The sequence below is a fragment of the Furipterus horrens genome, unplaced genomic scaffold (genome assembly GCF_987537825.1).
Source record: "Furipterus horrens unplaced genomic scaffold, mFurHor1.1.pri manual_scaffold_1, whole genome shotgun sequence".
In the NCBI taxonomy this organism is placed as follows: domain Eukaryota; kingdom Metazoa; phylum Chordata; class Mammalia; order Chiroptera; family Furipteridae; genus Furipterus; species Furipterus horrens.
This window is the reverse complement of record NW_028327171.1, coordinates 79985990-80011003: the sequence shown is the minus strand read 5'-3', so window position 1 is coordinate 80011003 and position 25014 is coordinate 79985990. Positions and strand designations below refer to the sequence as shown.

Here is a 25014-nt window from a genome sequence, read left to right as displayed (position 1 = left end):
CCTAAACACAATGTGAAATCAAGCAATCAGTTTGTCACAGGTGGCTCTCTCTCTCTCTCTTTCCTTTTCTCTCTCTCTTTCCTTTTCTCTCTTTTCTTTCCCTCTTAAGCCAGGGATATCAGACTAAATCATAATTTATGATAAAGTTTGTTTTTGGTAATTATTTTGAGTTTAAGAATCATATTTTTCCCACAATGACCATTGTTCTATAGGTATTAAAGAGGGTAAAGGAAGAAATAAAAATAAAATTCTAGGGGAAATAAATTTTAAAATTGAAAATAATTGGAGAAAATCAGGGTATTATGAAAGTGACAGACACATGGAGAAAATAAACTTGTGCACCCTATAAAAGGAAAATCAAGAGAAAATGTAATTCTCATTGTTGGAAACCAAATTCATGTTGAACTAGTTTCAAACACCGATTAGCATGACTGAAGATAGCTGTCTCATTGGGACTCTTTGAGTGAGAGATGAGCAATCTGGGTAAGGGAAAACTTTTATTAAATGGAGATTCATAGTACATATTAACTTATATACATACATAAAAACAATGCCTTGATATAAGACAGATACCAGAGTACAACACCGTATATCCATCACCCAACTCATAACAACTTTCCTGAGTCTTCTGGATATTAGGAGTAAAGTTGTGAGTTACTAGTTGGTACACACTAATTAGGAGCATTGACATTGCATTTTTTGTAGCTTGTTAAGAGTGCAGCACTATAGAGAATCACTGCACACTGCATACTTCCTCTATTTGGGGGTAACAATGACAGCAAGTGGGGAAACAATAAAGGTAAGTTTAAAGGTGAGTTTAAAGGTACAAGGAAGCAGGACAGCATATAATTTTTAATACATTTTAGGGGGAAATGATCATAACCATTTAAGTGGCAGAGGTAATGACTTTGGATAACTTGAAAAGCATCTTCAGTTTCTAAGAGGATATTTACATTTGTTATTCTAGTAATTTTTAAAAATTATTATTTGTATTTTCTTCTCAGTAGTGAGCATTTATCCTTTAGAGTGAGCTCTATGCTAAGAATCTTTTGACCACAGGAGAGGTCCAAGGTGCCCACTAAAAACCAGTAGATAGCAGTAAAACAAGAGACAGTATGGAAGTGATGGAAGATGATGGATATCTTGCCAAATGCAATAGGGGTGTTTATAAATATAGTGAGACAACTGCCAAAGAGTTCTACCAAGGGAAAAGAAAGGCATACATCATCAACAGAACAAGTAAAAAAAATCGAATCACAGAGAGAGGGTATAAAGAAAAAATCTTCAGCTTCCTCACCACAATTACACTTTTTTATTTGGTCTTTTTGAAATTTCTTTCTAACCGTATAACGTATTTGCATCAAATAAAGAAGCTTGGACTGTTACCCAAAAGAAAGAGAAGAGGGAGTTAATTGATGTTGTTGTCAGATTTTTATCATGATCTCAGAAATACAAAAATCTACATTCTTGTTAATCACAGATAATAAACCTGAGGTCAGCATGGGAGCCCAAGCTATCAAGTCAGGACTGCTCCTGTGCAGTTCCCACATGCAGCTGCAGAATTTGGAACCGCAATGCTGTTCAGGCTAATGAGGCAAAACAAAATAAAGGCCAAAATCACAGCAGAGAGAGTCTTAAATACACAGCTGTATCAACTGCTGCCTCTTTTCCACCTGCTTTTCAATTGCATGCTACATTTTTCTGTGTGCAGTTGGTTTTGTTCTCTACAGAATCCCCTAACGTTTTCCAAGTGCTATTGATTATTTATTGTGAGTACCTGGTGTCTGCTAACATTTATTTTTGTCCTATTGGCAGGCCCTGAACTGGTTAACTGTGTTTGTCAAATCCCAAATTTCACGTAAGATACGTCCTCACACTGTTATAAAAGTCCATTTTAACTATAAAACATGACTTGGCTTGAAACAATACACAAACACACACATCATTTATTATAAAGGCACATAGTAGATATGGCATATATAGGAATTTTAAAGGAAAACAAATGAAGCTATTTTCTTTCTCATGTTTGGAACAAGTTGAACAGATAAGATACCCATGAATAGAAAGATGGCTGTCCTGCTGTTAATGCTGATTTGGAAATGTGGCTTTTGGTTACAGCCAAATGGGCATACTCATACCTTACATCATTAGAAAGACTTCCTATCTTAGAACCAGACAATTTGAATTTTTCATGGGATAGGGAGTCCAATATTTTACCATATTCCTCACTCCAAAGAATGTATACTTTCTACATATTCTATAAGATAATGATCATATAATACAATATTAATGATAATAATAATTACTAAAATAATAGCAACAACAATAAAATTCTCACAATGCCCCTTCAGAGCTTTCAGTGTTGTGGCTAGTACTCCTACCCTGATAAAGTCTGAGAAAGACAAGTAAACTAGAGTTTTTATTTGAGTTGGAAATGTTCCCCCTGTCCTGGAACCTTGAGGAAGGTCCATCTCCCCACTCAACCTACCCCCTGACAGGTTAGGGCTCCTCCATGGAGAGCCAGTGACACAGATGCTATAGTCCAGCAGGCTCAGGGCTTGATAAAGGACACCTGCATGGGGCAGAGTTTTCACCAGGCCTCCATCCTATCCCCTGATTCTAGGACGTGTTCAGGCAAAACCGCTGAACAGGAGTCACCCTCTTCTCACCCTGTGAACTATTTTCTTGTGAGATATTTATATGACAAAAACGTATGCACACATAAGTCCCATTACACACATGTGTTTAGCTTTCTGTTAGCATTTGCTTCAGCCAGTCTTAAAAGACCAGATTTCTAATTCCCTGAGGTAAACTGTAAACACATTTTATTGGTCTTTTTAGTTACATTGGTTTTCATCAAGGCGTATGAATTGTAGAGATCTTCAGAATATACAGCCTTCATTTACTCTTAACTCATATGAATAGGTTTAATGACTGAAGACACTTTGATTTTCCTAGATCACACTCTGAAATTCCAATGCATATGACAATATACTCTAGTCTCTTATTTCTAAGAACACTCAGAACACTGGCAAATATTTTAAAACATTTTAAATTTCAAATTTGTGGAGTTTTTGACACAGTTTAGTATGACTATTGGGACTTGAATTATTTTTCATCAGCCTAGTAACTTAGGTGTAGAATAATGTAACACTATTTTTGATATTTCAACTTAATTACTGTATTGTCTCCATTTCACCTGAAAAAGAAAAGAAGTCAACTCTACGTAAAGTTTAGTGCTTTTATAAACTTTTAATAATAAACTGGCAATTGACACTTTTTCTTCTTTGTTCTGTTTCCCTATAGTTTTTAGAAACTTATGCAATTAAGGTATCTAAATGGTCTTTGGCCATAATTGATGCTAAGCTAGTGAAATGTTATTTGCCTTCTCTGGATTTTGACTACTGAGCATAACTTCAGTGTCATCCTCTAGGCCAGATGTGGTCCTGTCATGGTCTCCCATCATCAGCCCTTGAATCTTCCTCATTTTGTCCTCAAGATTCAGGAGGATTTGCTAACCATGTCATACTCTTCATTATCTCTCTACAGGACATTTGAAAATTTTCAAATATTTCTCTTTGCCCCTCAGAGCAGTAGGAGACTTGGAGACTTATGAAAATTTCTCAGTTCTCTGCCTAGAGTGTTTTTTTCCTAACCAAATATTTCCACTTTTCTGATGCCCCATATTGTGAACATAACTTTTGTGAAACTTAATGCCTTCTCAGAAAAGTGGAAACGCAGTTAACTGACAAAACTTCTAAACACTTGGGACTCATCATTTCTCTTCCTGAGGAGGGTATTAAGGAGCAGTAGGAAAGGGAACAATAGGGTAAAAAATAAAGATCTGGGTGAGTAGATGACATTTATAAAAAGTCTGGGTACTAAATTTTGATCAAATCTTAATTCTGAGATAACTCATATTTGAAAAACAAACCGATTAAGCAATAAGAAAGGAGAGTACTAGAGAATATTTCAGTGAAGTGAAACAAAGAACTGTGTTTTTTTCGTTTCATTAAGAGTAGAAAGTTCCAGCCAGCTGGAGTGCCAAAAATGAGAACTGGAGTACGGGTGAAATAGAAATAGTCAGAAAGGATTATATACTAGCCTATTTTTTCAAATAAAAATTATATTTGTGTTTTTGCATTATCTTTGTTGAAAACACCATCTACATAATATGAAATAAAATTGAATTTGATGCCAGATTCTCTACAGCTATAAACTTCTGTAGAGCTGTCTACTCAATCTCTTCATATAAATTTCTAAAATGTATCAAAAACAAAAAAAATCAAATTGTCCCATTTTTACCCCTCATCTGAGTCTCCAGTAACCCTATATTACATGACACTATCATGTAACTGCTGAGTCCTAAAACCTGGGGGTTATCTTTTACATTTCCATTTTTTTAATAATTTTGCCATGGTGGGAAAACCACCCAAAAGATTATTGTTTGCTCTCTTTCAGCTAAGTATATCCATGGAATTTTTGTCTGCGTAGATTCACATTGTTTGGGATTTCTACGAGTGCTTCTGAAAGTTAGCTGATTCACCATACTTTTATTTGTTTGTTTTGGCTTTCTACTACTTTCATTTTGACCTAGAATTTGGATTTGGACATGATTACTGGTGGTCCAATGTTTATTATGATTTCTTGAACTTGGGAATCAAGGATGGTGAAATCAAAGCATGAAAAATTTTAGACCTGATGACAAATATTGTTGTTACATCAGTTCTTTGTTGTGTGCCTACAAATTTGTTTTCAAGAGAGTTAAAAATTAATTTCTATAAATCACTTATGTCCTAGTATGCTTTTTGTATAGTTGCAGCTACCCGAATTCAGCAAATATGAACTTTGTACCTAAAATGCAGCCTTGGTTTAATGATCAATGTAGAGAGGTAGAGAGCAAAGATTTTGATATTGCAAGCAGAAAATCTTTGACTTGTTCTTGACAAAATGCTTGGTCAAGCCCATATCTTCTATACTTTAAAAAACATCATTTAGAAAAAATTCATTTTGTGTTGGCTTGTTTTGAGGAGTTTTCTAAGTTTTTTAAGAAAGAGGTTAATCAGTTTAGAAGTAGCTACTTTACAAGCACACATGGGAAAGATTACAAATTTGCTTACAAGAGGGGGCTTTTTGCTGGGCCTAGAGATTTGTAGGAATTCTTTATTATGACATTTTTTGTTACATATATACAATAAAATATACTCTTTGTGGAGTAAAGTTTGTGCATTTTGACACAGGCATAGGGCCATGTACCCATCATCATATAGCCATCACCAAAATCAAGTTACAGAACAGTGTTATACCTGAAAAAGTTCCTCCTGTCTATTCATTATAGTCAACATTTAAGATTATCCCCAATTTTGGCAATTATTAATCTGTTCTCATTTCTACTTTTTTTATAGTGTCATATAAGTGAAATCATAGTTTGTAGCCTCTTGAGTCTTGCTTGCTTCACACAGTAGAACATATTTTAAATGTATTTCTGGTTTTGTTGTGTGTGTAGTTTGTTCCCTTTTATTTGTGAGTACTATTTTATTGTATGGATATACTGCATTGTGTTAATTTCTTCACTGGATGAAGGGCATTTGAATCATTTCTATTTATTCAAACTATAAATAATGTAACTATAAACACTACTTATAATTACATTATAAGTTTTAGTGTGAACATGTTTTTAATTTTTGGCATAAATAACTAGAGTAGTGATTGCTGGTGTATGTGGGAAGTATGTATGTAATTTCATTAAAAAACTACCAAACTATTTTATAAAGTGACTTTTCATTTTGCATATTCACTAGCAATGTATGATTTGCCTCTCATCAACACTTAGTATAGTTAGTAATTATTTTTTTCTTTCTGTTAGGTGTGTAATAGTATTGCATTGTAGTTTCAATTAGAGATCCCTAGAGGCCAATTTGTTATTTTATGAACTAGTCTCTTGCTGTATATATTGTTTGGTTAAGTGTTTCTCCAAACATTTTCTCATTTTTCATGAGTTACTTTCTTTTCTATGGCTGTTTTGAAATTTCTTTATATATTATGATTACATACAACTTATTTGTCAATTATGTGACTTGCAAGTATCTTTATGCTTTTGGTATTATAGTTAAGAACTTTGTATTTAACCCACTATAACTTAGTTTCTCTTATGTTTCTATGTTGCGATTTTGCATTTTATGTTTTACATTGAGAGCTGATTCATTTTGAGTGATTTATGTTGTTTTTGTTTAGGGTATAGGATATGGATCCAGACTTTTCAATATATTTTTTTAGCAGGTAGATAACTATATGCTCCTAGCTTTATACATTTGTCAAAAAAATCTCCTGTATTTCTGTCATCTATTACTGGATTCTTTACTTTGGTCTACAGTTTATCCGTTTATTAATTAATGTAGATTTTTATTAAATCATAATAATGTGAATCTTCCAAATATATTTATTCATCCCTTGGTTTAGTTACTTTGGTATCTTTACATTTCCATATAAACTGTAGGAAGAATTTGTCTTTGTTATCACTTTAAGGCTTTTGTTCTATAAGGGAGAAGAATTTGTGAATTTGTGTTGGTATGATATCTTCGTACAGTTGTTACTCTTCTCCTCCCTCAGACTTCTACATGGAGTGATGCCTTCCTTGTAACTATGCCTGAATTACTCTTAATATTTATTACTTGGATGGTGTCTGTTTTTAGACAAGCTCTTGTCTTCTTCCTTCTTGATAATCATTTCTGATTTTGGACCTATATTTAACAAAATGGTCTTTTATTTTGAGAAATATTGGAAGAATAAAGAGAATATACACCTTTTCCTTATTGGTAAAGAACTTTCATTTCTGAATAACCATGACACACAAATTATCCCAGCTAATAAACTCAAGTGTGTTTAATATGAGAAGAATAAAAAATTTTCTTACTATTCTTTAGGTGGTCAACTCTGCTCTAGGAAACAAATATAGCATGTAATTTTGACCAATTTCATACAATTATACTAAATTCCTTCTGGTGATATGTTATTGAAATGAGGTTTAATTTTTAGTACTATATATTTTTACATTAAAATAGTCACATATGTAATGTAGGGGGAAACTGAAAATGATATTTCATAATCTGCCAGCCAGATGTTATTTTGAGACAGATAAATTTAAAATAGAAATTGAATCAAAGAATTATATTATGATTCAGTTTTCTCTAATATCTTGTCATTGCCTAAATGCTAAAAATAAGATAAAATAAAATACTTCTATTAGTATTTATTTCAGTTAATGAAATACTTGAAATTTTTTATTTGAAATTATGAAAAATATTTTGAAACCCCTAAATTTTCTTTAAGTTATAAATTGGAAATACAAAATTATTTGAAATGCAGACATACTTTAAAATCATCACATATCTGGTAGTATAAGATTCAAAGATAAGCTCCCATTCTATAGCACAGAGAAGAGCTTTGTAATATTGGAAATTAATAACATTTATATGAGTTCTCTTTGCAGATGTATTAAAAAATTTTATTCTTAGTGAAACTATTAAAATAATATTTTTATTCTAAAGGATAATTGCCATGCAATATTATAAAATTTTTTTTTCATACCAAATGCATTTATTTTTAGTGATTGCCAGGGAAGTTAATATTTCATGTCTGCCTGTTTCTCCATCTAGTTTATGAAGTTCAGCAGGGACCCTGGCAATTTTTTTCATGACATATCAATAAAACTCTGAAATGAAGTTATAGGAAGGACAGTGGATTCTAGTAATGTACCATAAAGAACAGGGTAATTGAGCATCTGAGTTAGTAAGTGCTAAAATATTCAAAGTTTTGGCATGCTTCATGAAAGTCAATCATTCAACAGTGTGTTGTTAATTTAAATTTAACTTCTTTGTGGACCTCCATAATAAATTGCTTTTAGGAATCAGGATAATAAAGAACATTTGAAATAATCTTGTATAATCTTTCATTATGGAGAAGAAATAAATGACCACATATTAATAATATAGTCAAATGTCTCACACATGGCATTCATGGTAATATATGAGACCCTGGTAATCTATCTCCAAACAGTATATTTTAATAATAGATAAAGTCTTTTTTAATATATGCTTTATTTATTATGCTGTTAAAATTGTCCCAATTTCTTTTCCCTTTGTTCCCCTTCACCCAGTGACCTCCCTCCCTCTAGTTTTCCACCCCTCTTAGTTCATGCTCATTGGTTGTGCATATAGTTCTTCTCCACATCTTCCTGTCTACTCTACTTTCTCCTACTATGCTTCTTAATTCCTGTAACATCTCCCTCCCTTTCCCCACTTCTCCCTCCCTGCTGACCTCCTCCCATAATATTCCCCATACCTATAATTCTTTTCACACTCTCATTACCTACTTATTTTTGTCTTTGATTCGGTTCCCTAGCTTCATTGTTGGTTGTTGTGATACAATTTTCATTTCAATGTTCATAATTTTGATCCTCTTTCTCCTAAACAAGTCCCTTTAACATTTCATATAACAGTGGTTTGGATCTGATGAACTCCTTCAGTTTTACTTTGTCCTGGAAGCACTTTCTCTGCCCTTCAATTCTGAACAACAGCTTCGCTGGATAGAGTAATCGTGATTATAGGCTTTTGCTTTTCATTACTTTGAATATTTCTTGCCAGTTCCTTCTTGCCTGCAGAGTCTCCTTTGAGAAATCAGCTGATAGTCTTATTGGGACCCCTTTGTACATAATTCTCCTTTTCTCTCTTGCTGCTTATAAGATTCTCCCTCTAACCTCAATTTTTGACATTTTGATTATAATGCATCTTGGAGTGGTTCTCCCTGGGTCCAGTTGTTTTGGAACTTTCTGTGCTTCCTGGACCTGTAAGTCTATTTCCTTCCTAAAGTTAGGGAAGTTCTGCTTCATTATTTTTTCACATAATTTTTCAATTTCTAATTCTTCTTCACCTTCTGGCAACCCTATGATTCAGATGTTGGCCTGGTTATAGCTGTTCCATAGGTTTCTGAGCCTCTCCTCATTTTCCTCACTTTTCGTTTCCTCTTTCTGCACTGGTTGATTGTTTGTTTCTTCCCTATGTTCCAATTTGTTGATTTGATCCCTGGTTTTCTTTCCCTCACCACTAGTTTTGTATGTGTTTTTGTTTATTTCAGCAAGACTAGCCTTCATTCCTTCCCTTCCTTGTTTAAGGTCTGCTGTTAGGTCTGTAAGCATTTTTGTAACCAAAGCTCTGAACTGTGCCTCAGAAAGATTTTCTATCTGCTGCTCTGTTAGATTAGATATTTGCTGTCTGGTCAGTTGCATCACCAGTATCTCTATCATGATCTGTCCCATCCTGACAGTTTTGTGTATACCTTTGCTTCCTGGGCAGGGCTGTCACATCTCCTACACTATAGAGGGCAGAGCCATGTGCACTGGTCACAACTGAAGAACCCTTCTCACCATGCTATGGTGTTTTCTGTGTGGTGGGGGTCCAAGATGGAATACTGCCATTTACTCTCTGCTGAGAGACTGGGAGCCTCCTCCCTCCCTCCCCACACATTCCAGACCTCACAGTCCAAGGCAATGAGGGTATGCCTTCCCCAGTGTTGGAATCACAAGTTGACAGGTTTTATCTGCAGCCGGGGGTACTCCCCAGGTGCTTCTCACCTCCCCTTAAATATGGGTGTCTGTGCTTACCACTTTTCTGCTGCCATCACCGCTGCCACCAGCACAGCTTGACCTCTCTGCTCTGCCTTCACCCCTCCTACCCATCTGGACGAGCACCACTTCTTTATAATTTCATATGTTGGACTTCCATTTGTTTTCTGGAACTTCTGGTTATTTCTGGTTTTGTGGCAGTTGTATTCCTTCTTAGCTGTGGAGGGAGACAGGATGTGTCAATCTAGGCCTTCATCTTGGACAGAAGTCTCCTGTGTGTGTTTCCCTCTGTGTCTTAAGTAAAGCTGTCACTCCTGTTATGTTGTAAGGGGCAGAACCTTAAAAATTGATAAAGTTTTAAGTTTTTCTTTTTCGCACATAAAATATATATTTTAATGTTTTATTATCTTATAACAACATTTTTGGGAACAAATATATTGACTGAGTATGCAAAAACCTTTCTAATTTTATTCTAATAATCACTGACTATTTCATCTACAAGTCAGTGATTAATATAGTCATGTGCTGCTTAAGGACATTTTGGTCAGCAACCAACACCATGTATGATAGTGGTACCATAGATTATGACAGAGTTAAAAAATCCTATCACCTAGTGAAGTTGTAGCCATGGCAACATTGAAGCTCAACACAGTACGCATACATGTGGGGTGATGCTGGTGTAATAACTTGCTGTGCTACCAGTTATATAACAGTATAGAACATATGATTTTATACAGCACATAATACTTGATAATGATAATAAATGAATGTGTTAATAACTTATGTATTTCCTATACTGTCCCTTTTGTTGTTAATTTAGAATTCATTTTTCCTATTTTGACTTTTTCCTGTATAACTGTTTGAGTGTTTATACTGGCAATAGTCTCGAATATCTCATACAGAGTCTCTTAATTGCACTATTTTCTCTTGTGCTTGATTTAATTGTGTGTTGTTTTATATAGTAACATGCTGTACAGGTTTGTAGACTATGGGTAATAGTCTATACCATATAACCTAGGTGAGTAGTAGGCTACCTCTAAGCTAGTGTACTGTCTGGTGTTCACACAATGATGAAATTGCATAGGACATATTTCTCAGATGTATCCTAGTTTTTAACCAGTGAATGACTTAGTTACTAAAATTAATAACTGCAACAGAAAATAATTTATAATAAATTGATAGCATGAACTTGATGTAAAATTAATTAATAAGATATACAATGTTTATAAATTTTAAAGTTATATTCACTTTACTACATGATTTATATTACTAATTAATAGCATTCTAAAGTTATTTTTAGAATTTAGGTAATAAAAAATATTTTTACTCTAAGTTCTCATTTTCAAAAAATTTTAAATTATGTATGTATTTAAATATCCAAAACTTATTTTGAAAATTAAGTGCAAATAATAATTCTATAAATTCTCAACTTTCCAACTAAATATATCTTTGATATCAACATTTTAAATATATATTTCAATATATATTTAATATATGTTAAAGCATGTAGTATAATAATTACATAACATAAAACAATCATAATAAACAAAATGTAAACCATATTTGAGAGATTTGACCAAAAGAAATAACTAACAATGGTTATAAAATGAAAGAAATGGTTCCATTAGTTTACTAATCTATATATTCACATCCTTTAAAAATGTTATGTTGGTAATTTTTAGTTAAGATGTCTATTTTATTTTATTTTTTCAAAAGATGTCATTTGCTTATTTTTTTCATGATGGCTTACATTTGTCCTTTAATACATCTTATCTTAACTGAATGAATAATACCAAAAAAAGAAAGAAAAACATATTTCCAAGAAGAAATTATAAATAATAAATATAAATCATTTTCCAAGAGTATTTCATTAAATATCTTCTGAAATGCAGACATCTCTATCATGATTTATAGTTGTATGACAGTGAAACAAATACCAAAAATGGAGTTACAGGACAGGTTCAAAAAATAGCTTTCATTCTTAGTGTGAACTTGGGCATGCCACAAATTTAAGATTACTTACATAAAAATTCTATATAGTGGTAGTGCATTGATATCTATGTTCTTGCGATTATTATATGAAATAAACTAGGTAAAAATCTTTGAAAGTTTAAATTATAAAACTACATTTGCTATTAACAGTTTTCCAAACATTAAAACATTGAAATTTATTCACCTGTTTATAGATCTATTTAAGATATCTGTATATTTTGGTTACTAAAAAAAGTGATATATAACCATTTTCTTACTGAAAATTTCTGGCTTAATAAATAAAATTAAGTCACATGGTTGTTTTGACCATTAAAGGAGATAATATATATGCTATTTAAATTAATACCTTGCATATATTATGTACTTAATAAAATGTTAAAATCATAAGTCCCAATTGAAGATTTTTTTTATTTTTTTTTATTTTTAATGTTTTTTATTGATTATATTGTTACAACAGTTCCAGTTTTCTCCCCCTTGTTCCCCTCCCGCCAGCACCCCCCTCCCCCAGCAATCCCCCCCAAGTCCATACCCCTGGTTCATAAAAATTAACTATCTCCCCCCCTCTCAAATATTAGGACCCTTTGTAATCTTGTAAAGGACAATGGGCGAAGGTCTCAAGCTCCTCTAGCTGCTTCAAGCTGGACATGGTCGTCGTCCTACCTACCCTTGGGTTCAGAAATCCCTAATAAGAGTGGGGGATGTGGAGGGGAGGGTGGCCTTCCCACAAGGGGAAGGATCGTGCAGACTCCAGGTCAGTTGGCTGTCTCCGGTCAACGGCGTGCTTGGTTTAACAGGCTGGTGTCCTTGTTGTATTCTAGGGGCAACAGATTTGGCAACAGGGTTAAAAGACATCATTCAATCCATAACTACTAGATGACAAAAGGCAGGGATTAATTTTTCAATGTTCCATATTAGGGAAAAAAAAAAAAAGGCTTCTTTGTAAGAAGGTGTGCTAGGCACATCTCGCCTGTCCAAAACCCTTTTGCCCATTATACTTAGTTTGGGCTGAGGTAAATAGTTTAGGTTTTTCCCCCTCTCAGACCTCTGGGCCTTTTCTGTCCAAGCCATTAGGATAGAAAAGAGAAACCCATTTTAAAGTGAAGCCCACAGACCAACCCATTCTTCCCCAACCCAGACATTTAGTTCAGCCAAACTGTTGAGTCTCAGGAGGCAGCGCTGCAGAGAGGATTAAGTGAGGCTTATGCGTACAGATAATCACTCAGGTAATGCGATCATAGGCTTATGTCCTTTGAAAACAAAAAACACGTGTTAATTTATGTAACATAACCCGCAAACAAGTCTCTAAATCTGGAGAAGAAATTTTTAAGACGGTTAGTTGCCCTGTTTTATACCCTACTACTGATCATTGTGATTTTCCTTGAATAATAATTTTTCTCCATAAGGTTACCCTCCTTGTCTTTAAAGGGACTACATTAAGTCCATTTTTACCAATTGAAGATCTTTAATGCTTCTGGAATTAGTGTGCTGAGGTTAAAATTCAATATTCTCTCTTTTTAATGCATAAAACACTTCTTGCTTAATAATTTTTAAATATTCAATAAAGACCCTGAATACTAATTAAATAAACGTGGTTGTATGTTGAAGACAATTTAAAAATGCCTCCATTATTTTTAATGATTCAAATTTAATACCAAGTTATGTGGCATATGTATTATTTGAAATTTGTAATCACCTTCGTTCTCTAGTACCAAAGTTATTTGTTGAAGGTCTTGTAATTTAATGATTTGCTCTGAAAATTAATATTCCTGAAAGTTTTCAAGCTTTTTTTTTTAACCTGAAGTGTGAATTTAGGTGGTTGTATGTTATACTGCATCATATATAACTTGAGTATCAGCTGAGATTCAAAACCTGCATAGAGTTTTAACTGAGTCTATAGTCCATTGTTTACTTCAATACCACCATTTATAAATTTAGTTTATGAAAAATGTAAAAATCTTTTCTTTTTTTAGTAAATTCCACAGTGGCTGCACCAGTCTGCATTCCCACCAACAGTGCACTAGGGTTTCCTTTTCTCCACATCCTCGCCAGCACTTGCTAGTGATGTTGTGGCTCAGGGGACTGAATGTCAGCCTGTGAACCAAAGGGTTGCTGGTTCGGTTTCCAGGCTGGGTACATGCCTGGGCTATGGGCCAGGTCCCCAGTTGAGAGCACACAAGAGATAACCACACATTGAGGTTTCTCTCCCTCTCTTTCTCCTTCCCTTCCCCTCTCTTTAAAAATAAATAAATAAATTTTTAAATACAATTTATATTGTTAGGTGAATTCTTTAATAGTAGTTAATCAGTGGCTTTTTGAAATAAAAATATTAGTACTTATGGAGTTTACATTCTTGTGAGTGTCTGAAAAAATGACATTTTAAACTCAAACAGTATTTGAAGTAAACATGAAATTAGATATGGACAATAAAAATCCTTCCCAATTCAAGTTGCTTTGTTAACATATTGTTTTTCCTGTATGAAAATCCTATTATACGTGGACTTTTACTTTACATTATATTTTAGCTTTTGTTAACTCTCTATGTGTAGTTACTGTGTGTCTGCCCCAAGGTGGTAGAAACCACACCATATTCTCTTTCATTTATACCACTTGACAAAATAAATAACTGCTGAAAGTCATCAAATCTTACAATGTTATTGCTCAAAGAGACTTCAAAATTATTTCATGCTGTTGAATTTTTTATTGGAATAAAAACTTTAATTGATTAAATCACAAAAAAAGCAGTGTAAGTATAATTGTCTAGTTTTCACTGGGCAGGAGACTTAGAATTCAGCCTTCTCATTATTCTGTTTGGTACCTACCTCTTTACTGTTACCCTAATGTGGCCTTGGAGAGACATACTGCAAGAAATTAGGTAATGGGTGTGATGTAGTTGAAGCTCAGAGAGGTTAAGTACAATTTGATGGTCACACAGGTATATAGTGACAATCTTGATTGGAATTCAGTTGCCAAGAGTCCACATATATTATCTTCACTTCTTTGCTCCATGTTAGCTGGTGATGCTTTCTTCTTAGAAATAGTATGTAGCTTCTCAGCAGCAGACTGGATCCTATGTCCTGTTTTATGATATGAGACTCTCAGTTGGAAAAAGGGAAATGAGAAACAAGTTAAAAATAAAATATGATATATGGTAAAGTTGCTCAGGTATTTTCTAGAAAATATTTTACTGCAAAGGCTGGGGCTAGAAGCTATATTTTAAAAAATAGTGGTATCATTCATTTATTTAAGTGTAAACACAATCATCATCTCTTTTATTTGTGTAAAACAGTTGGATTGTGCTTCTCAGGTATTATGCATTAGAACTTCCTTTATATATCCTCAAAACCATATTTACCAAACTGGACTATCTTTTTTTTCTGTGGTGTGTACTTAATTGCTTCTTATCCAGTATCTATTTTTTCATCTTCTTTTGTTACAGTATATACAATGTTTTTTTCAAGAATAACAATTATCCAAGTAAATGATGACATTTTTAAATCTTTTTTTTCTTTGTTTTCATTGTTGATGTCCCCATTTACCCCCTCTGTCTGCCTCCATCCTACGCCCATCCCCCTTCCCTCTAGCTATCACCACACTGTTCTCTGTGTCTATGGGTCATGCATATATGTTCTTTAACTAACCCATTCACCTTCCTTCATCTAGCTCCCCTTCACCTCTGGAAGCTGTCAGTCTGTTCCATGTAACCATGATTCTATTTCTATTTTGTTCTTAAAGTTAGATGTGGCTCTGTGACTTAATTCTAGTCAAACAAAATACCAATAATAGCTATTAGATAGGACTTCCAGAAAGTCTCACTAAGTGTGGGATAGAAAGGTGGATAAGGCATCATATATATTCTTTAGTTCTATTCTCTATTATTCTTTTACTATCATTTTTATTAATATAATTTATTCTCAGTATGACAGCTATAATAACCTTTTACAAATGTAAATCGGATGATCACCTAAGTCTCCTCTTTATCTGCTTTCAATAGTCCCACTTAGGTTAAAATACAGATCTCTCGGCCTGGCAAATAAAACCTATGTGTTTACTCCCTCTATATTTCTCAGGACTCTTACTAGTCTTTCCTTTTCTGCTCCACTAAGCTTTAAGATGTATTTAGGTTTTCAAATGTGCCAAGATCCCTTCTAATAAATTTGCCTGGAATAATTTTCCCCAGGTCTCTATATGGCTGGTTTTCTTTTGTCACTTAGAAAAGTTCTCACAAAAAAGATGATTTTAGGTTGAGATTTTTTTAATTAACCCTGATTTGCAAGAAAGCCATTAGGATATTTTTCTTAAGTTATAGTCATTTTAAGATCATGAATTTTTTTTGGAAAAGCAACCTGCTTTATTCCTTGAATTAATGAATAAATATTTTATTGATCTATTATGTGCCAAGGGATTTGCTAAAAGTTAATAATGGCTGTATTACTGAAAATAATTTTTTTCAATATATTTTACTGATTATGCTATTGAAGTCCCAGTTGTCCCCCCTTTGCTTCCATTCCCTCAGTAACTCCATTCCTCCTAGCAATCCCCTCCTTAGTTCATGTCCATGGGTCACACATATAAGTTCTTTGGCTACTCCATTTCCTACACTCTTCTTAACATCCCCCTGTCTATTCTATACCTTACAATTTGTACTTCTTAATCACTGTACCTTCCCATTCACCCCCCTTCTGCCCCCAAATGATAACCCCCCAAATGATCTCCAGATCTATGATTCTGTTTCTGTTTTGCTTGTTTGCTTTGTCTGTTTTTTGGATTCAACTGTTGATAGTTGTGAATTTATTGCCATTTTAGTGTTCATAATTTTAATTTTTTTTCTCTTAAATAAGTCCTTTTAATGTTTCATATAGTTATGGCTTGGTGATGATGAACTCCTTTAGCTTTACCTTGTCTCGGCAGCACTTTATCCACCCTTCTATTCAATGTTTTGCTAGATAGAGTAATCCATATTGTAAGTCCTTGATTTTCATCACGTTGAATACTTCTTGTCAGTCCCTTATAGCTTAGAGTTTCTTTTGCGAAATCAGCTGATAACCTTATGGGAATTCCTTTGTAGGTAACTCTCTGCTTTTCTTTTGCTGCTTTTAAGATTCTTTCTTTATCTTTAATCTTTGGCATTTTAATTATTATGTGTCTCTGTGTGGTCCTCTTTGGGTCCAACTTGTTTGGGACTCTCTGTGCTTCCTGGACTTGTATGTTTATTTCCTTCATAAAATTAAGGAAGTTTACTTTCATTATTTTTTCAAACAAGCTTTCAATTTTTTGCTCTTTCTGTTCTCCCTCTGTTACCCCTCTGATTCAAATGTTGATATGTTTGAGGTTGTCCCAGAGTCTGTTTAGCCTATCCTTGTTCTTCTGAATTCTTTTTTTTTTATTGTTCTCATCTAATGTTTTTTCTTCCTTATATTCCAAATCATTGATTTGATTCTAAGTTTCAACCACTTCATTGTTGGTTCCCTATAAATTTTCCTTTATTTCACTTACTGTAAACTTTCTATCTGCCTGGGTCTTATTTATGCTGTTAAAGTACCCAATGAGTTCCTGGAGCACCCTACTAACCAGTGTTTTGACTTCTGTGTCTGATAGATTGCTTATCTCCATTTTGTTTAGTTCCTTTTCTGGAGTTCTGTTCTGTTCTTTCATTTTGGCCAAATTTCTTTGTCTCCTTATTTTGGCAGCCTCCCTGTGTAGGTTTCTGTGTACTGGGTAGAGCTTCTTTGACTCCCTGTCTTAGTAGTGTTGCTTAGTATAGAAAATCACACTGGTTAAGTTGGATGTGGCAAGTCTTAGGTAATTGTCAGGGAGGGGCAACCCTGATGAACCAGGTTGATAGAGTCTCTGATATGTTGTCTCTGCTCTGTGGCTCTGTGTGAGGGACTGCTCAGAAAGGGGACAGTGTTGCTGCCTGGCCTCTGGAGTTTTGTCCAGGAGGAAACTGTCCCATGGCCTCACCCTGATGCCAGACACTTCAGTTTCTTTCCATATGCCACTGATGCCCTTCCGGCTGCCCCAGTGCTGAAGCCCAGAGGAGTGAATCTAAGTCTGTTGTGGGCCCTTTATAAGGAGACTCCTGAGAATCCCACAGTTTCTTCCACCACCCCAACTCTCATGGTTTTTATAGCTAGAAGTTATGGGGACTTATCTTTCTAGTACTGGAATCCTGGCTGGGTGATCTTTTGTGGGACTTGGATCCCTTGCTCTCAATGTATTCCTCCCAATTTTTTATCCACCACATGTAGGTGTGGGACTTCCCATTCCACATCTTTATGCCTCCACACATCTCTGCATCTCTATGTCTCCACCTTTCCTACCCATCTGAATGAATGTGACTTTTAATTTCTTGGTCATCAGTCTTCCATACAGCTCATATTTTTTATGATTATGGGTGATATTTGTTTTGTAGTCCAGGTTTAATTTTTGCTGTGGTTGTGTAAGGAGGTGAGTCACATTTACCTATGCCTCCATCTTCAATATCTTGATTCTTTTAGAGTATAGGTTTTTATGTTGCTTTCACAATAGTATTGATTACATACAAACCTGCAAAATGAGGAAATTAATGTGCATGTTAATGAATTTACAGTTTTTTCAACCTTTTAGGAAAGTAATAAGTAAAGTTCTATTTACTGTTAGATATTGGCAATTTTATATTTGTACTAGTTATTTTTAACATGCTAGGTCCTGCTTGTATTTTTTAATGATTCACAATCAGTTACCTTAAAAAATTTGATGTAGGAAATAGACAATGAATGTAGAAATAATTATTTCTATTTGTTTTTCAAGTGTGCTTTTCTTTTCCTCTGAAATTCTGTTTTAGAAAAGAGTTGATATCTGTTGCTAGCTTCCTTACGGGGTGGCAGCTTGATTAGCACCTCTACCTCCACCTGTAATTTATAATTTAATGGAAGAGTCAGTGAAAATTAAAAGAAGTGTTAAAAATAGATTCCTTTTAACAAATGAAAAAGGCAATACTTTTCCAAGGAAGGATGACTACCTTAGGCACTAAGTATTTTTAGCAACAGATAATGATGAGACTCTTCACTAAAGCAAAAAATTACTTAACCAGATAAGATAGTAATGAACTTCAAATAGGAGACTCAAGATAGTCCAAAATTAACTTCATATAATTCTCATATCTGAACTCAATATCAGCCATTAATTAGTAGAAAGCAAAAAAATCTGTGGCAAAGGATATGAGAAAGAGGAATTGAAAAGATAGAAAAAATTATTTGTAATTTTTCACACATATTCTTTATATTCTAGAATTTCATGTCAGGGCAGCCTTGCTCTGAGAAATTACCTGAAGACCACTGTGGGATCAGACAATGGGTTTATTGAGGGGAAAAAGGGGGAAGGAGGGTGGAGGGGAGAGACAGCTCCCAGGCCGGTAGGAACAAGGGGAATGGGGAGCAAGGGAACGGGGAATGGGGAATGGAGAATGGGGATTCCCACTCCTCGTGGGCCTGTATGAGTCCCACTCACACTTCTGCAGGCACCTTTTTTATACTTGTCAACCACACATTTCAGTGAAGGTGAGTTTGCTTATCAACATATTCAGTAGATCATTTACATCTCATTGCTTCCCTCCCCCCCAACACCAGGTTAGTTAACATATTGGGCTAGGTCCATTACCATTTCCCTTGGGAACAGGTTCAGTCCATCAACATATCTTTTGGGAACTGCTAAATCCACCAGCATATCCTTTGGGAATGGTTAAGTCCAGGACCAGGTTGATTAGCATATACCAAAAGTCCAGGTGTGCATTCTAGTTGCCGCCATGTTCTGACATTTCACTCATAGTGTAACTTGATAGTTAATGTTGTATTTAGTAATTCAACTTGTGGAAATATAAAGTCTGGTGTATGTTAAGTACATAGTTTCTGTCCATGGTAACATATTCAAAAAACAAAAAAAAAAGCACTATAAAGTCCATATATTAATAATTCTTTTTTTTTTTTTTTCTAATCCTTGTCTCCAAGGCATGAACCAGGCATGGGCACAAACCAAAAGCCAACCTGGGATAAACAAGGAGTTACTTTGTCCCTGGCTGATATGAGATTAGCACCACCAAACCAGGTGCAACTCTACCCAGGTCAGGGACACATATATTAATAATTCTTACAAACAGTTGACAATTACTTCAGGCAAAGCACTATTCTAAATGCTTCATTTGTATTTATATTCACTTTTCATTTTAAACCCTGTCAATAAGAACCATTACTACACATACTTTATAAATTAAGACAGTGGGACTCATAAAAATGTAATCTGAAATTTTGAGAAATTATGATGTTGGGCTTTGTATTTTATACAATACAATTCTTTGATTTGAAAAGCCTGTATAATCTAAATATAAGATGATATTGCTTTGGTAAATTTTTTTTTTGTTAGTTGGTTTTTCAGGTGATTATTTGTTAATGATTATGTTAACTTAACACTAATTTAAATTACATAGCAATAGTTATTCTAATATGAATTTTAGATAGTCAATTTAAAAAATATTTTCTTTGAATTAAGGTACTATAATACTATAGTTAAAAATATATTTCATTTTTTTAATGTTTTTTATTGATTATATTGTTACAACAGTTCCAATTTTCTCCCCCTTGTTCCCCTCCCGCCAGCACCCCCCTTCCCCAGCAATCCCCCCCAAGTCCATACCCCTGGTTCGTAAAAATTAACTATCCCCCCCTCTCAAATATTAGGACCCTTTGTAATCTTGTAAAGGACAATGGGCGAAGGTCTCAAGCTCCTCTAGCTGCTTCAAGCTGGACATGGTCGTCGTCCTACCTACCCTTGGGTCCAGAAAACCCTAATAAGAGTGGGGGTGTGGAGGGGAGGGTGGCCTTCCCACATGGGGAAGGATCGTGCAGACTCCAGGTCAGTTGGCTGCCTCCGGTCAACGGCGTGCTTGGTTCAACAGGCTGGTGTCCTTGTTGTGTTCTGAGGGCAACAGATTTGGCGAAAAGGGTTAAAAGACATCATTCAATCCATAACTACTAGATGACAAAAGGCAGGGATTAATTTTTCAATGTTCCATATTAGGGAGAAAAAAAAAGTTTCTTTGTAAGAAGGTGTGCTAGGCACATCTCGCCTGTCCAAAACCCTTTTGCCCATTATACTTAGTTTGGGCTGATGTAAATAGTTTAGGTTTTTCCCCCTCTCAGACCTCTGGGCCTTTTCTGTCCAAGCCATTAGGGTAGAAAAGAGAAACCCGTTTTAAAGTGAAGCCCACAGACCACCCCATTCTTCCCCAACCCAGCCATTTAGTTCAGCCAAACCGTTGAGTCTCAGGAGGCAGCGCTGCAGAGAGGATTAAGTGAGGCTTATGCGTACAGATAATCACTCAGGTAATGCGATCATAGGCTTATGTCCTTTGAAAACAAAAAACACGTGTTAATTTATGTAACATAACCCGCAAACAAGTCTCTAAATCTGGAGAAGAAACTTTTAAGATGGTTAGTTGCCCTGTTTTATACTCTACTACTGATCATTGTGATTTTCCTTGAATAATAATTTTTCTCCCTAAGGTTACCCTCCTTGTCTTTAAAGGGACTACATTAAGTCCATTTTTAATTTATCCTGTTCGTTTGCATAAACATAACAAGAGCAGCAAATGATCACTTATGATCTTTAGTTCTGCTTTGCTGGAACTTACCCAAGGAATATTTGGGGTGACCTTCAGTCTGTTCTTCAGGGCACAGAAGCTGTGCCACATATCTGGCATTCATCCTTGCCTGTACACACCTGTTTTTTCCAAGTCTTTCTGGTCTTTCCTTGTGCCTTAAGGTCCCTTCTAGCCATCTTTCAGGAAAACAACATTCGTTCCTTCCCTGGAAAGATTGCTGTGGACCGCACAACCAACCATGGTACCAGGCCTTTTATCTCAAGGGCTTTTATTACCTTTGAAAGTCATTCCCAGTTCCTCAGGGCTTTCTGGTAACAATCTGAGCCCAAGTATGTTTCCTTTAGGCTTGACATTCCAGTCAAAGACTTGGTCAAAAAAAAAAAAAAAAAAAAGAACCTCTGTTGACAACTGGTCTTATTAGTTCTATGCAAAGGAACTTATGTCATTATTTACTTGTTTAGAATGCCAAACTCTGGAGGGATCAAATAGGGAGAAAAATATACAACGTGAAGGAAAATCTTTGTCCTAATATTCACTGAACTGGCATTTCCATTCTTCATATTTTCATTTTTCCCCCACTAAAAAATTTTGGTTTGTTTTTCCATTACAGTTGTCTCACTTTTTTAGCCCTCTTGTTTCCCTGCACCCTGTCCCTCCCCTCCCCCACATTTAGTCCCCACTCAGTTGCACCTGTCTGTGGGTCATTCATATATATATATATTTTTTAACTTGACCCATCCCCTTACACCTTTCTTTTCCTCCCCCCCGCTCCCCTTGTTACTGTTAGTCTACTTCTTGTTTACATACCTCTGGTTCAATGCCCTGGCTGGTTTAGCTCAGTGGATTGAGCGTCGGCCTGCGAGCTAAGTGTCGCTGGTTCGATCTTCCAGTCAGGGTACATCAGAGAAGGAAAACTCTGACTCCAAAAAACCTCCGCTGTCTTGCGGCATACCTCTTCAGGGGAAAGGCTAAGGGAGTAAACCCCGACAGAAAATACGGAGCCGGAGTCCCTAAGGCGGTTTGACGTTGTAGTCAACACCGGCAACTCCTGCGGCGCACCTGAAGCCAAGCTGTATTGACTCCGTCTTTCCCTTGGACACTTCAGCTGCGAAGAGAGGGGGGGTCTGCTGCATGGGCAACAGCAGACCCTCCATATTACCCTGCCCAGGCTCTGTAGCTTCAGCGTCATCGCAAGATGTCGATTCAACACGGGAGGAGACAGATACCGTGTCACTCCCGAGTCGGACTGCACAGCCATTCTCGGTGGTGCAGATAGACTCTTAAGAAGCTACACCATCGTCTCTCGAGACGGACGGCTGCCGACGACCTCTGGTTCAATTTTGCTCATTTGTTTGTGTTGTTCATTAGTTTCCTGTAATAGGTGACAGCATAAGGTATTTTTCTTTTGTTGCCTGGCTTATTTCACTAAGCATAATTTTCTCTAGTTCCATCCATGTTGTTGCAAATGGTAGAAGTTCCTTCTTTCTTTCTGCTGCATAGAATTCCATTGTGTAAATGTACGACAGTTTTTTGATCCACTCATCTACAGATGGGCACTTAGGTTGTTTCCAGCACTTGGCTATTGTAAATAGTGCTGCTATGAACATTGGAGTGCATAGGTTCTTTTGAATTGGTGTTTCAGGATTTTTTGGATATAATCCTAGCAATGGAATTGCTGGTTCAAAAGGCAGTTCCATTTTTAGATTTTAAGGAAATTCCAAACTGTTTTCCACAGTGGCTGCACCAATCTGCATTCCCACCAGCAATGCACCAGGGTTCCCGTTTCTCCGCATCCTCTCCAGCACAAGTTGTTTGTTGATTTGTTGATGATTGCCATTTTGACTGGTGTGAGGTGGTATCTCATTGTGGTTTTAATTTGCATCTCTCTGATGGCTAGTGATGTTGAGCATACTTTCATATGTCTATGGGCCCTCTGTATGTCTTCTTTGGAGAAGTGTTTGTTCAGGTCCTTTGCCCATTTTTTAATTGGGTTGTCTGTCTTCTTGGTGTTGAGTCGTATGAGTTCTTTATATATTTTGGAGATCAATCCCTTGTCTGAGATGTCATTGGCGAATATATTTTCCCATATGGTTGGTTTCCTTTGCATCTTGCTGATGTTTTCTTTAGCTGAGCAGAAACTTTTTAGTTTGATGTAGTCCCATTTGTTTATTCTTTCCTTTATTTCCCTTGCCTTAGGAGATATATCAGTGAAAATGTTGCTACGTGGGATATCTGAAATTTTCCTGCCTATTTTTTCCTCTAGGACTTTTATGGTGTCACGGCTTACATTTAAGTCTTTGATCCATTTTGAGTTTATTCTGGTGTATGGTGTGAGCTGGTGGTCTAGTTTCATTTTTTTGCATGTCCCTGTCCAGTTCTCCCAACACCATTTGTTGAAGAGGCTCTTCTCATTCCATTTGATGTTCTTTCCCCCTTTGTCAAATATTAGTTGACCATATGAACCTGGGCTTATTTCTGGGCTCTCTATTCTGTTCCATTGATCTATATGTCTGTTTTTATGCCAGTACCAGACTGTTTTGATTACCGTGGCCTTGTAGTATAGTTTGATATCGGGTATTGTGATTCCTCCTACTGTGTTCTGCCTCAAAATTGTTGTGGCTATTCGGGCTCTTTTTTGTTCCATATAAATTTTTGAAGTATTTGTTCTAGGTCTGTGAGATATGTTGCTGGTATTTTAATAGGGATTGCATTGAATCTATAAATTGCTTTGGGTAGTATGGACATTTTAATGATGTTGATTCTTCCCATCCATGAGCATGGTATATGCTTCCATTTATTTGTATCTTCTTTAATTTCTTTCTTCAGTGTTATGTAGTTTTCTGTGTACAGGTCTTTTACCTCTTTGGTTAAGTTTATTCCTAGGTATTTTATTTTTCTTGTTGCTATGGTAAATGGGATTTTTCTTTCAGTTTCTATCTCTGAGTTTTTATTGTTGGTGTATAAAAATGCCTTCGATTTCTTAATATTGACTTTGTATCCTGCTATTTTGCCGAATTCACTTATTAGATTGAGTAGTTTTTTTGTGGAGTCTAAAGGATTTTCTATGTACACTATCATGGCATCTGCAAATAATGACAGTTTTACTTCCTCTTTTCCAATTTGGATGCCTTTTATTTCTCTTTCTTGTCTGATTGCTGTGGCTAGAACTTCCAAGACTATGTTGAATAGGAGTGGAGAGAACGGACATCCTTGTCTTGTTCCTGATTTCAGGGGGAATGCTCTCAGTTTTTGCCCATTGAGTATGATGTTGGCTTCAGGTTTCTCATATATGGCCTTTATTATGTTGAGGTATGCTCCCTCTATTCCCATTTTGCTGAGAGTTTTTATCATAAATGGGTGTTGTACTTTATCGAATGCTTTTTCCGCATCTATTGATATGATCATGTGGTTTTTGTCTTTCATTTTGTTTATGTGGTGTATCACGTTTATTGATTTGTGAATATTAAACCATCCTTGCATCCCTGGGATGAATCCTACTTGATCGTGGTGTATGATCTTTCTAATGTGTTGCTGGATCCGGTTTGCCAATATTTTGTTGAGGATTTTAGCATCTATGTTCATCAGCGATATTGGTCTGTAGTTTTCTTTCTTTGTTGTGTCTTGACCTGGTTTTGGAATTAGGGTTATACTGGCTTCATAGAACGAGTTTGGGAGTCTTCCCTCTTCTTGTATCTTTTGGAATAGTCTGAGGAGGATAGGAGTTAGTTCTTTCCTAAATGTTTTGTAGAATTCACTTGTGAAGCCATCT

At 35.5% G+C, this 25014-nt stretch overlaps 1 non-coding gene across 1 annotated transcript; it reads right to left on the bottom strand.

The window, feature by feature from the left end:
* Window positions 1-19583: 19583 nt before the first annotated feature.
* On the bottom strand, window positions 19584-19719 carry LOC150021345 (small nucleolar RNA SNORA48). The gene has a single exon (XR_016513753.1). It is a non-coding gene; the product is annotated as a small nucleolar RNA SNORA48 (small nucleolar RNA).
* Between the last annotated feature and the right edge of the window lie 5295 nt (window positions 19720-25014).